Genomic DNA, 14990 nt, shown 5'->3' on the forward strand with positions numbered 1-14990 from the left:
CCCAGGCAAAAGAATTCAATAAGCAAGTAAGCGAATCCTGCCATTTTATTAAATACTTTCAGAAAACAAAAGCAAAGCAAGCTTTCACTCAGCCGGAACCAGAACATAATCCCCAGAGCCAATAACACATGTTAAAATTCTAGCACAAGAGCCAAATGTGACAAAGAACCCCTCTCTATCCTACTTCCCCTGGGGTAAATTACCATAATTGTGATTCTTACACTCTTCCTTTTTGAGATCCTTCAAACATGGGTGCTCAAACAAAGGAGAAGGAAATTAAGATACGGAGAACGAAGATTTGAGGCTCAGGATATGTTAGTGAAGAAGTGAGACGTTCTTGAAAGCGCCCTTTATAGGCAGATATCATTTAATTTGTCCTAGTAGCTATACTTCTGTTCAGGGTAAGAAAATACAGTAAAAATGAATTATCTCTTCCCTATAGCCTTTCAACAGACCCTCCTCTCTTAATTACACACAGCACTACTGCAAAGGTCTTGCTAAGCACTTGGTGTCCACAGGGTAGACACTGAAAAAATCATAATTGTTGTGTTCAGCCTGCTGCTATTACACCCACAGACTCAGGGAAAAGGCTTACAGCAGAAGTTGGCTCAGTGTCCTAATGCAGTAGATCTATCTCTCTGACAACCTTTTATTCTTTTCAAAACTTCTTCCTCTCTGTAGAATTTCCTTTTTCCAAATCTTCAGTGATAATGATGGCATTCTCAGAGAAAACTTCCAGAGCATCCAACAGTTGCCTGGATTGATACTTAGGGAACTCTCTAGCTAGAAACCAAGATAGCATTTCTATTTTTATTCCTGTTTCAATCTTCATGCTAAATGGAGATAATGAAATCTTTCTTAAATTCATTTATTTTATTAAGAGGAGTCAGGATTATCATTCTTTCCACTTTCAGGGCAACTGAATCAGGAGAACAAAAAGCATGGAAAGACTGAGAGTCCAGTCCCCTGAGATCTAAGAACTCTACCCCTGGTTGTTTTGCAATATTGGAAAGAGACTTAACCTCTCTGAATCATCTGGAAAATGAAGTGGTAAAGGAGGTGATTTCTGAAGCTACTTCCAGGTTTAACACTCTATCATCTTATTTGTCCTAATTCCTCCCATTCCATGTCTTCTACTCTCAATGTAACTGAACTTACTTCAACCTCATTCTCTCTGATATCTTGAGCCCTTCCTAATTTCTTAGCCCATTTTTCTTTTCCTAGTTTCATTTTTCTCTCTATCCAGCCTGAAACTCAAGAGTGAGACACTTCACTGAAAATCCCAAACTGCTACCTTTCTTGGCCCTATCTTCTAGGAAAGCCATTTTGCAAGCCCCCAATATTGGATAAACTCTCCACATCTACATCCCTATGTCCAAGTTTCCCAGCATAGGTTGGCATCATCTCAAGGCTAGTCTATGCTGAGTTTATAATTATTTCCTTTCTTAAGTCTCATCAAGCCAGGTATGTAGGCTTCATGAGTTGACTCTCGTAGCTATTTGAAAAGCTTTTTATTCACCTCTAGAAGATACCTTAAATACATTCCTTGCTCTCCTCAAACTCTCAGCCTTATCTCTGCAGCTAACTTTACTTTTTAGTAAACTGATTACAATAAAATCATTTTCATAATGAAAATCTTTAAAATTTAAAATATAGCAGTTCATTTTTAGTTCTATTACATTAACATAAAAAATTATTTCCAATCGTCTTCAAAAGTCATGGGGCATTTCTGCATTTCTACATCACTTCCCAGTCAGCTCCATTTTGATATATAAGCTTCACTACAGATCTAGCTGACAGGCCAGATGTTGTATAGAAAATACCAGCTAAGTCTGACTGGATTTTTCAATCTGCCTCATTCGAAACCCTACAGAGAAACAGAAGTAGTTATGAACTTCAAAAAGTTTCAGGGCATAGCACTAATTTCTAGTTGGAATTATCTTTTCTAAGATAACATGTAGCATGAAAATACTATCTAATCATTCATAAATGCCTATAAGAGAAAAGAGAGAGAAACACAAGGCATTTAACTGAATCAAAATATTATGAACATATTCTATATGTGACATCCTGAAAATTATTGAAAGATTCATTTCACTTTGCAAGCATCACTTCATAGTACAATATTCCAAACGAAAGTTTTAAGGAGGAAATGTGGAATAGGGTAGTGTAGGATCTGTGGTGGATAGAAAACTTTTTTAAATTCCACTTTGTGGGTGTCATTAGAAAAGGGGGAGTGGTAGGATAGGAATATGGGCAGTATTGGTAAAGGGTAAAAGGAGAGGGAAAAGATCTACAGAAATCTTGATAGTGACCCTAAAACAGGGGTGGTTCTTAAGCTTTTGTGCTCGTGACTACTAGCATTTCTCTGGACCCTCAGAACAATGTTTTTAAATGCATAAAAAAAGGATTAAAATTAATTCAATTTTATTGACAGTTATCACAGTATTAGAAACAGAATTTTGTGATACAGTAATATATGTGTGACTTTATAAAATGTTCAATAGCAAGATCTTGCATCAGGTCTGGTAACTGCCATCATTTTAAAAAAGGAAGAACATGAAGTCTCTTTAAAGTTAGCTGCAATACTGTAATATGTTATGATAATATTGGTGATTTCCACTGGTGTCTATAATCTCTGGTACAAAACTCATCTCATTCTCTCTTTAACTCACTCCAAAGTGTTCTGCCCCACAATTCCCCTGAAACTGCTCCCCTCAAGCGAACTCTATGTTGCTAATTCTAATGTCAATACTCAATCCTCATCTTACTTGACCTATCAGCAATATTTGACACAGTTGATCACTTCCTCCTCCCTGACTTGCCATTGTCAGTAAATTCAAGGACAGAAGTCACTGCTGACTTTATTCCTACCTCACTGGCCTCTCCTGTGAAGTTTCCTTAGCTGGTTCCTTTTTCTTACCAACATCTTAATGTTGGAGTGCCTCAGAAATTCGTCCTTGGATCTCTTCTCTTTTGGTCTAAATTTATATCTTTAGTCATTTCATCAGTACTGCTAATACAGACATATGCAGATGACTCCAAATTTATACCCATAGCCTGGACCTCTCCCCTGAATTCTAGACTCATATATCCAATTGGCTACTCACTCAATGTTACCTCTTAAAGGAGTAACAGACATCTCAAACTTAACATACGTAAAACCACCATCCTGATCTCCACCTCACCTGTCCCCACTAAACCCATTCATCCCCTAATGTTCTCAGCCCAGTTAATGACACGCTCAGGTCTTTGGAGTCATCCTTGATGCTTCTCCATCTCTCTCAAATCCACTTCCAACCCATCACCAAATCCTTTGATTAGAAGACTCCATGTTCTAAATATAACCAGAATCTGGTATCTTCCTACAACACTACTACTACCACTCTGGCTCAAGCCATGATTCCTGGCCTGGTTTAGCTGTAGCCACCTAATTGGCTTCCACTCTCACCCCATCTGTAAATGTCAGCTAGAGTGATCTTTCAAAACATAAGTCATAATAGCATCTCACATTTTTGTTCAAAGCCCTCTAACAGCTTCCTCATTTACCTTATTGTAAAAGGCAAGGTCATTTCAATGGCCTCAAGGCCTTACAGAATCTGATATATATATATATATATATATATATATATATATATATATATATATCTTCTCACTGACCTCATTGCCCACAACTCTCTCCCTGGCTCATTACAGACAGGCGGCTTCCTCAGGGCCTCTGTACTTGTTCCCTCTGCCTGCAACACTCTCCCCCCAGATGTCCACATGGCTTACCTCCTCATCTCTGCTAAGTCTTTACTCAAATGTCCCCTTGGTAAGGCCCTCATTAAAAGGCCCTACTTAAAATTGTTTTATTTTTATCTTTATTTTATTGTTCTCCAGAGAAACTAATCACCATGTAACGTTATATTTGACTTGTTTATGTCTTCCCCAATAAGGCATTCCATAACAGCAAGAAATTTTGCCTGTTATGTTCACAGATACATCCCCAGTGTCTGGCATAAAGCATGAACTTATTAAATAGTGAATAAATAAATGAATGAAGAGGTTCTTTGGAATCTTATCTTCTGTGAAGTCTAGCACATTTGTCCATTGCAGTAAGAAACACACATAATTCTATTTGCCTAAACTGTATTATACTCTGTAACGTATCTAAGATTGTTTTAAACATGATGCTTGAAATGAAACAAAGCTAGTGCTTGGTATTTGCTATAGAAATATCATAAGCATTAACTAGCAACTGATGACTGTATGGGATGGTGCCCTAACAAAAGGGATGCTGCATGATGTCATGGAAAGAACAACAGCTTTGAGACAAACAAACATAGCTTTGAACTCCACCTCTGCCACTTGTGAGCTATGTAATGTTGGGAAATTATTGACATCTCTAAGCCTCAGTTATTTGTCTGTAACATGGAAAATGTCACTATTGTGTCTTAAATGAAATTATATGTACAAAGTGCCTGGGCACTTGAAAAAGATGTTCCTCACTCCAGTCCTCTCCAGAGACCTATTACTTTCCAGGGAAAAGAGTAAATAATATAGTACTTAAAAATGCTCAAAGAGATGTAGAACAGGACAGGATGGGAAGGACTGGTGTCACATGAATTGTCAGTCACCTCAGGTGTTGGTTAGGATAGAGAGGCTTATTGGGCTCACCCTAACCCTGAGAGTTTCCACAAAAATGATATTTAGGTCCCTTTTCAGGGTAAGGTATAGATGGTGTCTAGAAAACAGGTCTAAAAATAGGAGATTAAGACTCTATCCATCCAGAGGAGCAGGCGAGGATGGTCTCATCTGAGAAGACAAGTGGCAAAGGAGAAAGGCGAAGCTGTGCGGAATTTGTGCTAGAAGGTAAAGTTGCCTCCTCAAGGATCTATTGTCCAAGAGGCTGTATCAGTGTATAGATTTTTATTCCCAGCGATTTCATATGAAAATCTTTGTCACACTGTTTTGGGAATCAGTAAAAAGATTCTTCCCTCTCCTTAGACATAAATGAGGTATGAAAATTCTATACTGAAGAAGGAAAGATATGCTTTTCTACCTTCAGTCAATCTAGATTTCTCAGTTACTGAGGCAAAAATAAGTAGAAGCAATGTGTTTTTCATAAGTCCCTGTAGATTGTTTCTCGTACTTTATATATTTTTAAAAACTGGCACAAAGAGACTGGGTTGGAAGAAGACAAGAAAATGAATAAAATGTTCATCAGCTGGTAGTAATTGTAGATCTTCATGAATTAGGGACCAGGATTCCTTTTTCCCGAGGAGTGTGCCTAGCCTGGGAGCAGCATCACTTTAGACTAGAGGTGACTCTTAGAGACCTTCACCGTTATACTTATGCATTAAGTGTGTCTGTCAGCTGACTCTTGGTTCACTTCAGAGATACTCTCATCTTTGCTGACCATCACAGGACAGAGTCACCAGTTAGCCTGGAGCTTGTACTTGGCTTTCTATTCTTATAGACATTTATGATTCCTCCCAAAAGCTATTAAGGCAACATAGGAGTAGGAGGGAGAGATGAAGGGAGAATGCAGAAGAGGTATGGACCATAAACCCAAAGAGGCTCTGTGATTACTACGCTTTACCCTTCATAGATCAATTTCAAATCAAATCTCAAAATTAAACCCCGCCTAATGTAAAACCTGTGCTTAGAAATACATTTAACAGAAAAACTATGTTTGCAAATGATAAAAAATTTAAAGCTTATTAAAGTTAATAAAACAGGGTGAATTCTATGATAAAATTGCCACATTCTACCTCTTGAATTAAGACATACAAGCAAATGTCCCCTTCCTCAAACTTCTTGCCTCTATTCTTCTGACTACCATTTTGTGAGTGCCAACTGTGGGTCAGGATCTGTTCTTTGTTCCATGCCAGAGAGGCAGCTAGGATCATGGGTGCAGGCAGGCAGTCCCCTGGATTTATACACTAGTCTTCTCTGGGTTGTGTTTTAAAGCTTTTTTCTGTGTAATGAAACCAAACTAAATATTTCCCAGGAGAGCAAAACAGCTCTCCAAATCTCTAAGTGACTTCCATGTAGCGAGAAGGATTACTGGCTGTCCTTCCAAAACAAAATTATAACAAATCCACTACCATGTATAAAATAGATAGCTTAGTTGGAACCTGCTGTATAGCTCAGGGAGCTCAGCTCAGTGCTCTGTGATGACCTAGATGGGTGGGATGGGGTGGGGAGGAGGGAGGTCCAAGAGGGAGGGGATAAATGTATACATATAGCTGATTCACTTCATTGTACAGCAGAAATCAACACAACACTGTAAAGCAATTATACTCCAATAAAAAAAATTTAAATCTCTCTCTCTTCCATCTTCTCTCTTACTTCCTTGCTCTGTCAAGTGATGCATATATTTCCAAGAACACACGATATAGGGAAATAGAACAGTACTTTCAGCTTCCCTATCTTAGTGCAAATTAGTGCAAATACTAATTGCATGAAGTGTGCCTTCTTACAGTTATAAAATAATTTTGGAAGAAATGTAACCTCCTTGGCTGTTTCCAAAACCAGTGGGCTGCTCTGCAGGCATTCTTTAAGTCTGGGTGTGGCATGAGCTTAGCATAGCTCAGTACAGTAAAAGCAGTATATAGCATTGTGGTCAGGACTCAAGATTTGAGTCCTTTATCTCTTGTACTTTGACAAATTACTTAAGATGCCTGCACTTCAGTTTCTTCATTTATAAAATTGGGACAATAATAGTTCTTATTTCATAGTGTTATTGTGAAAAACAGTGAAGCATCTGGTACAGAGTAAAACTTCAATACATGTTATCCATTTTACTCATTGGCATTAGTAAAGGAAAACAAGTTTATTATAACCAGAAACTATATGAAAATTCCGTTTCCAGTCAGAATTTAGGAGATAAATTCCTTTTAAATCATATTTTAGCCAGTTAAATTAACTTTTAAAGTAAAGATAATCTTATTCCCACTTTTGATATACACATTTTCATGATCATATAATTAATCCTCAAAGATTCTTTGTATGATGCAATAGAAAATAAATTTATTTGGATTTCATTATTTTTTAAAAGAACCAAATGTCATATATTTTTTTATGATTTTAAGGAATTAGCATGCAACTCTGTTAACTCAACCATACAAAATGGCTTTGTAGAGAAAATTTTCACGAAATAATCTTTCAGATTATACAAAGAACTAGCTAAAAGTAAGCTATCAGATTCAAAGGGGCTCTTTAACACAGCCAACTATGGATCAGTTTTAGTGTTATAAATCTAATGGAATTTACACTTAATCTTCAGGGGAAAAAAAAGCAAGAGTTACAATTAACAACAAAAAGCCCTTTCCCTAACCACTAACAAAAGAATAAAATCACAATAAGTTCAACGCAATCACTGATTGGGGAACCATGTACTTACAACTTGCTAGGAAAAAAAACAATGTAAATCAGTGTGCACTCACATCGCCACATAATCTCTACATTACCCCACACAAAATTAGTAGTTCTCCTAAGACATGTTTAGTGGTTTTTCTTATGCTTTCCTTAATTCATTCCCTATTTCAAACTCAAAGAAATGGAATAAGGAGAATAGAAACATTTTTGTATTTGAATGAGGTGGTCTATCTCACATTTATGTATATTGTTGAAATTTTAAAAATATAAGTTCCAAGAGGAAAAATAAACATTAGGCATAACATAGAATCTGGTACTATTTATTATGATCAGGCAATTATTAAGACTTCATTAGAAGTATTGATAGTTCTGGTAATGAACAATGGGTAAAAGTAACAGTGGGGATGAAAAAAATATTCTTTGTCTAGAAATGCAAGACTGTTAGTCATGTGAACATGTGCATACACACCATGACCCTCAATTTGTTACCAATTAAAATACTGTGTATTATATAAGACCAGATACATATATATGGCACTTGTATAAATTACATTAAATAAATAAATGAATAAACCAACCAACAAACTGTCCCATCTGGCTAGATGAATTAAAAAATGACACATTTTCCTCAGCACTGCAGGATTTTAACCATTTGCATCCCCACACTCCACACACCTTTGAGACTTAACGCATAAAAATACAACCATATGTGAGGCCGGACTGTGAGGACAATCCATTTAAAGTCACATTTCCAGACAAAATAAGAACTGATACATTTTTTTAAATTATTAAGATCATAAAATGAAGACTCTAAGAATGAAGTGTTAAGAATATTTTGGGGTGAACCATAAAGTAAGATGAATGTGCCTGTGATAAAGAATAATCTTTTTAGTAGATTTGAATTGTCATTAATTGTATGCAATGCTTGTAAACAGTACTACTTAAGGAATATTAAATATAGTATGACTGGACATACGAAATCCTGAGTAATATGGAATATACCCCATTAAAAAGTTCAATACAACAATAATGACTAGTTAACAGATTCTTAGAAAGTTTGAAGCTATTGTACTACTGAATAGTAATAAAATCTATGAGTCAACGTATTTCAAACATTTAAGAATTCTCTTTGATGAATGGATTTTTTAATAGTTATGGAATTGTTTTTGCCCTCTTTATATAAAAGCAAGACAATTGTTAAGGAAACATACCCTGAGCATCAAGTTTCCACTTAGAGGCAGTTCTTTGCCCCATGACTGCTGAGGCTGAAAGATTCAATCTGTTCTCAGAAAAGTTTGCCAATAAAGTCCACAGGACTTACTGGAATTATTCAAGATAATAGCATCATCTACACTGTCATCAAATAAGATTACTGTGTCACTGGCTATGGATTCTGCTATAGTTTTTAAAATTTCTACCAGTTTACAAAACAAAACCAAGAGAGAGTCTGATTGTACCCTATAGCAAGTAAGGACTACCTAGGACTGTTAAAGTCAGTATATCTGAATAAATATGATACATATGATGTATCTAAAATATATATAAAAACATATATATGTTAGTTTGACATTTAGGGAAAGAAACTTTTTTAAAAGGACAATGAACTTAAGTTAGAGAAAATCCACTTATAGAATACTGTATTTGGGGAAAAAAATGAAGAAACTGGATATGAATTAAGTTAATAAATCTGAAAATAAACGGGATAAAAGAGATTGGATCCAGGAGTTTCTGTCAAACGAAATGACTATCTAGTAAGTGCCATGAACCGCACCTAACATAGAAAAGTTCCTTAATACATATTCATGTAAAGAAGAATGAATGAATGAATGAGGATGAACTTGAGAATATAGCATAATATTGAATCCAAAATGTACACTTTTAATAGGTTGAGTTTAAACATATATCTTCCTATTTTATGAGCTATTTCTGTTAAAATAATATCTATTGCTCTATTTTCTGAATGCAAACGCAAAAATGCTCACTGTAAAATATCTTTAAAATACCAAGCATTAATAAGAAAATGTAAAGTAAACATAATATCAATAGAAAAATAAAGCCACCAGCAAATGTTCTTGTATCTATGCACAGGCATTATTTATATGCACATATTTGGAACCATACTGATATCAATTTTATGTCTTCTTTTTATAACTTATTATATATTATTACATTATGAGCAATTCTCATGTCACTAAAACTTCTACAACAATATGAATTTTAATGTCTTCATATTGTCTTCATATTGTTCCAGAAAATGAAAGTACAATAATTGAATTATTGTGCTGTTGATTTGTATTTGAATAATGCATAAAATCAAAATATTGGGGGAGAAAATTTTAAATGGCCTTATCCATAAAACTTTTGTTGTATCTTTGATTATTTCTTTATAATACATTTCTATGTGTCAAATTGCATAGGTTTAAGATTTAGCATTTTGATCCATAGTGCCACACTGTTTTCCTGATAATTTGTATTATAACTACTTTCAGTAGTTGTGAAAGTACTTATTTCATCACACTTGGAATACAGACATTTTAAGATCACTTTTACAGTTTGATAGGACAAAATTGATAAAATGAAAAATTTAATGCTGATAAGATTGAACTATTTTTCTATGTTTATTTGTTATTTGTATTTCTTTTTGCATGAGTTACCTGTCTCACATTAGAGGTGGGACCCCTCTAGGTGGTCACAAAGCACCGAGCTGACCTCCCTGTGTTATGCGGCTGCTTCCCACAGGCTATCTATTATACATTTGGTAGTATATATAAGTCCATGCCACTCTCTCACTTCGTCGCAGCTTACCCTTCCCCCTCCCCATGTGCTCAAGTCCATTCTCAACATCTGCGTCTTTATTCCTGTCCTGCCCCTAGATTCTTCAGAACCATTTTTTTTTAAATTCCATACATATGTGTTAGCATACGGTATTTCTTTTTCTCTTTCTGACTTACTTCACTCTGTATCACAGACTCTAGGTCCATCCACCTAACTACAAATAACTCAATTTCATTTCTTTTTATGGCTGAGTAATATTCCACTGTGTATATGTGACACATCTTCTTGATCCATTCATCTGTCCATGGACACTTAGGTTGCTTCCATGTCCTGGCTGTTGTAAATAGAGCTGCAGTGAACATTGTGGTACATGACTCTTTTTGAATTATGGTTTTCTCAGGCTATATGCCCAGTAGTAGGATTGCTGGGTCATATGGTAGCTCTATTTTTAGATTTTTAAGGAACCTCCATAATGTTCTCCATAGTAGCTGTATCAATTTATATTCCCACTAACAGTGCAAGAGAGTTCCCTTTTCTCCACACCCTTTCCAACATTTATTGTTTGTAGACATTTTGATGATGACCATTCTGACTGGTGTGAGGTGATACCTCATTGTAGATTTGATTTGCATTCCTCTAATGATTAGTGATGTTGAGCATCATTTCATGTGTTTGTTGGCAATCTGTATATTTTCTTTGGAGAAAGTATCTATTTTAGGTCTTCTGCCCATTTTTGGATTGGGTTATTTGTTTTTTTGATATTAAGCTGCATGAGCTGCTTGTAAATTTTGGAGATTCATCCTTTGTCAGTTGCTTCATTTGCAAATATTTCCTTCCATTCTGAGGGTTGTCTTTTCACCTTGTTTATTTTATTTTATTTTATTTTATCTTATTTTTTTTTTTTTTTTTTGCTCTGCAAAAGGTTTAACTTTCATTAGGTCCCATTTGTTTTGTTTGTTTGTTTGTTTTGTTTTTATTTCCATTTCTTTAGGAGATGGGTCAAAAAGGATCTTGCTGTGATTTATGTCATAGAGTGTTCTGCCTATGTTTTCCTCTAAGAGTATTATAGTGTCTGCTCTTACATTTAGGTCTTTAATCCATTTTGAGCTTATTTTTGTGTATGGTGTTAGGGAGTGTTCTAATTTTATTCTTTTACATGTACCTGTCCAGTTTTCCCAGCACCACTTATTGAAGAGGCTGTCTTTTCTCCACTGTATGTTCTTGCCTCTTCTATCAAAAATAAGGTGACCACAGGTGTGTGGGTTTATCTCTGGGCTTTCCATACTGTTTTATTGATCTATATTTCTGTTTTTGTGCCAGTACCATACTGTCTTGATTACTGTAGCTTTATAGTATAGTTTGAAGTCAGGGAGCCTGATTCCTGCAGCTCCGTTTTTCTTTCTCAAGATTGTTTTGGCTATTTGGGGTCTTTTGTGTTTCCATACAAATTGTGAATTTTTTTGTTCTAGTTCTGTGAAAAATGCCAGTCGTACTTTGATAGGCATTGCACTGAATCTGTAGATTGCTTTGGGTAATATAGTCATTTACACAGTGTTGATTCTTCCAATCCAAGAACATGGTATAGCTCTCCAGCTGCGTATATCATCTTTAATTTCTTTCATCAGTGTCTTTAGTTTTCTGCATACAGGTCTTTTGTCTCCTTAGGTAGGTTTATTCCTAGGTATATTATTCTTTTTGTTGCATTGGTAAATGGGAGTGTTTCCTTAATTTCTCTCTCAGATTTTTCATCATTAGTGTGTACGAATGCAAGAGATTTCTGTGCACTAATTTTGTATCCTACTACTTTACCAAATTCATTGATTAGCTCTACTAGTTTTCTGGTAGCGTCTTTAAGATTCCCTATGTATAGTATCATGTCACCTGCAAACAGTGACAGCTTTGTTTCTTCTTTTCCAATTTGGACTCCTTTTATTTCTTTTTCTTCTCTGGTTGCTGTGGCTAAAACTTCCAAAACTATGTTGAATAATAGTGGTGAGAGTGGGCAACCTTGTCTTGTTCCTGATCTTAGTGGAAATGGTTTCAGTTTTTCACCATTGAGGATGATGTTTGCTGTGGGTTTGTCATATACGGCCTTTATTATGTTGAGGAAAGTTCCCTCTATGCCTACTTTCTGCAGGGTTTTTATCATAAATGGGTGTTGAATTTTGTCGAAAGCTTTCTCTGCATCTATTGAGATGATCATATGGTTTTTCTCCTTTAATTTGTTAATATGGTGTATCACAGTGATTGATTTGCATATATTGAAGAATCCTTGCATTCCTGGGATACACTCCACTTGATCATGGTGTATGATCCTTTTAATGCACTGTTGGATTCTGTTTGCTAGTATTTTGTTGAGGATTTTTGCATCTATGTTCATCAGTGATATTGGCCTGTAGTTTTCTTTCTTTGTGACATCTTTGTCTGGTTTTGGTATCAGGGTGATGTTGGCCTTGTAGAATGAGTTTGAGAGTGTTCTTCCCCCTGCTATATTTTGGAATACTTCGAGAAGGATAGGTGTTAGCTCTTCTCTAGATGTTTGATAGAATTCACCTGTAAAGCCATCTGGTCCTGGTCTTTTGTTTGTTGGAAGATTTTTAATCACAGTCTCAATTTCAGTGCTTGTGATTGGTCTGTTTATATTCCCTATTTCTTCCTGGTTCAGTCTTGGAAGGTTGTGCATTTCTAAGAATGTGTCCATTTCTTCCAGGTTGTCCATTTTATTGGCATATAGTTGCCTGTAGTAATCTCTCATTATCCTTTGTATTTCTGCAGTGTTGGTTGTTACTTCTCCTTTTTCATTTCTAATTGTATTAATTTGAGTCTTCTCCCTTTTTTTCTTGATGAGTCTGGCAAGTGGTTTATCCATTTTCTTTACCTTCTCAAAGAACCAGCTTTTACTGAACCAGTTTTATTGATATTTGCTATCGTTTCCTTCATTTCTTTTTCATTTGTTTCTGATCTGATCTTTATGATTTCTTTCCTTCTGTGAACTTTGGGTTTTTTTTTTTATTCTTCTTTCTCCAATTGCTTTACTTGTAAGGTTAGGCTGTTTATTTGAGATGTTTCCTGTTTCTTGAGGTAGGATTGTATTGCTATAAACTTCCCTCTTAGAACTACTTTTGCTGCATCCCATAGGTTTTGGGTCATTGTTTTCCAATTGTTATTTGTTTCTAGGTATTTTTAATCTCTTCTTTGATTTCCTGGTTATTAAATAGTGTATTGTTTAGCCTCCATATGTTTGTATTTTTTACAGATTTTTTCCTGTAATTGATGTCTAGTCTCATAGCATTGTGGTCGGAAGATATACTTGATACGATTTCAATTTTCTTTAATTTACCAAGGCTTGATTTGTGACCCAAGATATGATCTATCCTGGAGAATGTTCCATGAGCACTTGAGAATAAAGTGTATTTTGTTGTTTTTGGATGGAATGTCCTATAAATATCAATTAAGTCCATCTTGTTTAATGTATCATTTAAAGCTTGTGTTTCCTTATTTATTTTCATTTTGGATGATCTCCATTGGTGAAAATGGGGTAAGTCCCCTACTATGATTGTGTTACTGTCAATTTCCCATTTCATGGCTGTTAGCATTGGCCCTATGTATTGAGGTGCTCTATGTTGGGTGCATATATATTTAAAATTATTATATCTTCTTCTTGGATTGATCCCTTGATCATCATGTAGTGTCCTTCTCTGTCTCTTGTAATAGTCTTTATTTTAAAGTCTATTTTGTATGATATGAGAATTGCTACCCCAGCTCTCTTCTGATTTCCATTTGCATGGAATATCTTTTTCCATCCCCTCACTTTCAGTCTCTATGTGTCCATAGGTCTGAAGTGGGTCTTTGTTAGACAGCATATATATGGGTCTTGTGTTTGTATCCATTCAGCCAGTCTATGTCTTTTGGTTGGAGCATTTATTCCATTTACATTTAAGTTAGTTATTGATATGTGTGTTCCTATTACCATTTTCTTAATTGTTTTGGGTTTTTTATTGTAGGGTTTTTCCTTCTCTTGTGTTTTCTACCTTGAGAAGTTCCTTTAGCATTTTTTGTAGAGCTGGTTTGGTGGTGCTGAATTCTCTTAGCTTTTGCTTGTCTGTGAAGGTTTTAATTTCTCCATCAAATCTGAATGAGATCCTTGCTGGGTAGAGTAATGTTGGTTGGAGGTTTTTCCCTTTCATCACTTTAAATATGTCCAGCTACTTCCTTCTGGCTTGCAGAGTTTCTGCTGAAAGATAAGCTGTTAACCTTATGGGGATTCCCTTGTATGTTATTTGTTGTTTTTCCCTTGCTGCTTTTAATATTTTTTCTTGTATTTAATTTTTGATAGCTTGATTAATATGTCTTGGCATGTTTATCCTTGGATTTATCCTGTATGGGACTCTATGTGCTTCCTGGACTTGGTTAACTATTTCCTTTCCCATATTAGGGAAGTTTTCAACTATAATCTCTTCAAATATTTTCTCAGTCCCTTTCTCTTTCTCTTCTTCTGGGACCCCTATAATTCGAATGTTGGTGCATTTAATGTTGTCCCAGAGGTCTCTGAGACTGTCCTCTGTTCTTTTCATTCTTTTTTCTTTATTCTGCTCTGCAGTAGTTATTTCCACTATTTTATCTTCCAGGTCACTTATCCGTTCTTCTGCCTCAGTTATTCTGCTCTTGATTCCTTCTAGAGGATTTTCAATTTCATTTATTGTGTTGTTCATCATTGTTTGTTTGCTCTTTAGTTTTTCTAGGTCCTTGTTAAATGTTTCTTGTATTTTCTCTATTCTATTTCCAAGATTTCAGATCATCTTTACTATCATTACTCTGAATTCTTTTTCAGGTAGACTGCCTATTTCCTC

General features: G+C 35.4%; 2 protein-coding genes across 2 annotated transcripts in view; one reads left to right on the forward strand and one right to left on the reverse strand.

Moving 5' to 3' along the window:
- CTNNA3 (catenin alpha 3) overlaps positions 1-14990 on the reverse strand; it is a 1654963-nt gene that overhangs the window by 950021 nt on the left and 689952 nt on the right. The window lies entirely within an intron of this gene.
- LRRTM3 (leucine rich repeat transmembrane neuronal 3) overlaps positions 1-14990 on the forward strand; it is a 183906-nt gene that overhangs the window by 30616 nt on the left and 138300 nt on the right. The gene's annotated exons all lie outside the window — the stretch shown is intronic.

This window comes from Mesoplodon mirus, assembly GCF_964341445.2.
Source record: "Mesoplodon mirus genome assembly, chromosome: 2".
In the NCBI taxonomy this organism is placed as follows: Eukaryota; Metazoa; Chordata; class Mammalia; order Artiodactyla; family Ziphiidae; genus Mesoplodon; species Mesoplodon mirus.